This window comes from Aedes aegypti, chromosome 3 (genome assembly GCF_002204515.2).
Source record: "Aedes aegypti strain LVP_AGWG chromosome 3, AaegL5.0 Primary Assembly, whole genome shotgun sequence".
In the NCBI taxonomy this organism is placed as follows: Eukaryota; Metazoa; Arthropoda; class Insecta; order Diptera; family Culicidae; genus Aedes; species Aedes aegypti.
Genome location: NC_035109.1, coordinates 359,127,007 through 359,130,645, shown reverse-complemented (window position 1 = coordinate 359,130,645; position 3,639 = coordinate 359,127,007). Strand labels below are relative to the sequence as shown.

The 3,639-nt window shown below is 37.1% G+C and overlaps 1 non-coding gene across 1 annotated transcript; it reads left to right on the top strand.

The window, feature by feature from the left end:
- The first annotated feature begins 1,027 nt into the window (after window positions 1–1,027).
- Window positions 1,028–1,099, top strand: Trnap-cgg. Its single transcript has one exon. It is a non-coding gene; the product is annotated as a tRNA-Pro (tRNA).
- The last annotated feature ends 2,540 nt before the right edge of the window (window positions 1,100–3,639 follow it).

Genomic DNA, 3,639 nt, shown 5'->3' with positions numbered 1-3,639 from the left:
ATATTCTTAATTATATTTTTAAAAACTAATACGTAAATGAAATTCACGATAATACGTGTTGTGGGCATTTGGCGTGAATCATATTGATTACCTATTGTGATGAAATAAAAATTGGGAAATGAAGTCAACCCATTGTTCTTCTACTGTCAATTAAAGGTGCACTAACAAAAGTTCTGATTATGTGCACCTGAAGAATTTGCTATACAAATATTAATCACCTCATCCCTTTAGCGCATCGAAGAACATTGAGTCGCTCAAACGATTCAGAATAACAAACTTTTTTTTCCAATATTGATGTCAGCCAAACAAGCTCTGTTGCATTCTCGCTCGCAACGGAAAACAAAATTCCAAAACCTTTTGCTTGCTGCGCCCGACTGGAACAGCCCGAGATCCCACCACCTGAATGGACAAATTTGCTCAGTTTAGCACCCGAAAAAGACAATGAACCCTTTTCACGAAGTCGAACCATCGCGCTTGGCCGGCACCTGAGCAAACAGCTCAAATACATCCATCGCTCGCTCGCGGCTGGTGTAAATAGAACGAAACACGACGGGTGCGATTGCCGCTCCGTCACACGTTTATTATTCGATCGAGACGACCTTCGAGTTTTCAATAGAGAACGAACCGAAATGGTTCTTATCAGTGCGGTTCGGCGCTCTCTTGCCACACCCTCCATTGTCCACGGTAGGTATTAGTCGCAATTTTTATTACGCTTCAAATAGATACTTGCCGAATGGGGTCAGCACTCCTCCCTGCATTGATTGCTTTCCATATTCATCCTGATCAAATCACGATATTTGTTTCTTTCTTCTTTCACAATTACAGATTTTTGAGCCGTAGGAAAGCACGAGAGTTTAATAGAATTTTAGCCGAAGAGCCACGCTAGTGTTTTACCGCACACCAAGCGTGCTATTCGTACAATTTGTGTACTTGGTATTTAAATTGTTTTGTTGGATTATAAAATTTTGTCTGGAATTTGCCGGAGTTATTGAATTTTGAATTTAATGACAAACATCATTATTCAAGTGGCTCGTTGGTCTAGGGGTATGATTCTCGCTTCGGGTGCGAGAGGTCCCGGGTTCAATTCCCGGACGAGCCCAGTTGATACTTTTTTTTTTCAAGAATTGCGAGAATCAGAAAATAAAATCTCGCATTCATTCTATGCTATGCTTTTCTTTATACCAGGGATCTTCTCCTACTTCTTATTCTTTCTTTAATGAATAATCACACATCCTGAAAGTTTATTTTCATGCTGATTTCTGCTTCAAATTTCAATTTCTGATTTCAAAATTAACGGCACACTGAGATGCTTAATATTGTGGATTTTCATTATATGTCACATACTTTGCAAAAAAGAAGAAGAACTCTCCTGATGTGCTAGTTCAGAAGAGCTCGAATTTGTGTTTTCGATTTTATCACGGCCCAATAAGTGTTTTGTCTTGAATCTAACAAAATCGTGAATTTTGAGAAACTAAAAAAAATGTATTATATCAATACACAATGGATGGAATTCTTAAAGTTTTGTTTGTTTTATCAGATTTTATGGTAAGCTTGATAGTACTTTTTAGTATCAACGGAATTATTCAAATTACTTGGAGTTTCAATGGACGTATAGTGTCCATGAAATGTGGTTCAATCCTAATCAACTGAGATCTAATATGCAAAGTTGGTGAAGTTACTCTCCAGTATTCAACGCACTTGAATATTATGCTTGCCATACCAATTCAAAAACTCTCGATTGTGAGCCTACACTCAGGCAAAAATACTATGAATATCCATTATTTTCCCTTATGTTTATTTGCCACAAGAAATCGGTAAGTAATTCATTGATTCACCTTATGAAATGATCTGAATCACGCCAGTGTGGTGTCTTGCTGATTTCATAAAACAGCATTATGAACATTGAAATAAAAATTATGAATTTCTTATATCAGCAATATAAACTACATTGCTTTTTATGACACAAATTATTATTTCATTATTAGTTTTTATATTCAGTTGACAATACATTTCATACAGAGTATTTACAGAAATGTCAATGCTTTCACCTACTCATTATTAGGTGAAATTTATTTTAATGTTGAGCAAACGCGTGGAAATCGAATTTCCAACTATTTTGCCGTGTTGTGATGCTCAATAAAACGCAGCAAAGTAGTATTGCACATGCTCCTATTTTACGTTGGTCAAGCCTAATGCCAAAACTATATTGAACAAATTGGCAATGGCATTACTCGTACTACAATATTTTGATGACGTCAACTCGACCATTACTCTCCGTTTATTAAAATCTACATTTCCATTTTCTTTTTCCAATTATCTGGATCCACGCGATTGTACATTGCCGAACTTCCTTTCTGGACTTCTGAAAAATTTGACGCAATATGTTGGATCTCAACGATGGCGGTGATTTCGTGCTACAAATTTTCATAATCACAACCTTATGAGTTTTTCACATTAGTGACAGCTATGTAAATCGTAAGGCAGCCTAATGAAATTGGTATATGGTAATGATGTGAAACATACTTCGCACTTATGGTTTTCATCGAATTAATATGAAATCCATAATAGCCTTATGAAATATGGTATCACTAAGAAAATGATTCATGACGGCAATGGAAATCATAAGGCGTGCAATGAAATTTGTAAAAGTTCAATATATTTAATAATTTTCCCAATTATGGCTATCATTTCAACGGTATGAAATTCATATTAGCCTTCTGAAATAGGTTTTTATAGATTTTTCAATGCTTCATAAGGGAAAATTTATGAAATTCGTTAATTAATTTGCCTGAGTGTATGTTAAGCCATCAAGGACCTGGTCACTTTACTATAGCCTCTCAAAATGAGTTCCTTCAGATGATGGAATGAGCACTTGCATCACTTGTGCACAATTGCGGAATTTTCTTTGAAATGTAGTGTATTTTGCTTTCGCGAAAGGGCTTAATAATTGTTTCTTGAGTACGAGTTTCGTAACACTCAATTATTGTAAAAAATGTACTGAGAATAGCATTGCACCATTTTACCATCCCGCAAAATATGGAAAAAGCGTCAAATTGCCTCACCGTCACGTACCATTCCCCTAATCGGATGACCTTCCGAGAGTCTTGTTGACGATTTTCTCTCATGGTAAAAGGAGGAATACCTACTCTCCACAAGATGTGATGGACATCCGATACAAACAAAACAAGTTTTCCGGACAACGGGTCGTATGATCAGAAACTACCCAAGCCAGTACGTAGCCATCAACGCCATGAGAGCAGGTATCGAACAACAATAACAAGTGCGAAAATAAGCCAACGTGGAAGCATCGATTGCAGAGAAGATACATACGTGCCGGTCAGGCTAGGATTGACAACAATAACACCAACAACATCCCAATTTTGACTACACACAACGCCCGCCGGCAGCGGACATATCGTCCAACGACCGCCATACGAACCATAATGACGGACGACACCATCGACGTCCTCATCCCACTGCACTCCAGGTGCTCTCTAGACCGTTGTTTTCAGAAAAAAATAAATCTCCCTCGAAGCTGTGCTCACCAGTCGTCATTAGAACCGCAATCTTATATTATTTGATTAGCACTTGTAAAATGTTGGTGGAAAAATCTGAAACTATTTAATATTATTAAAAAGT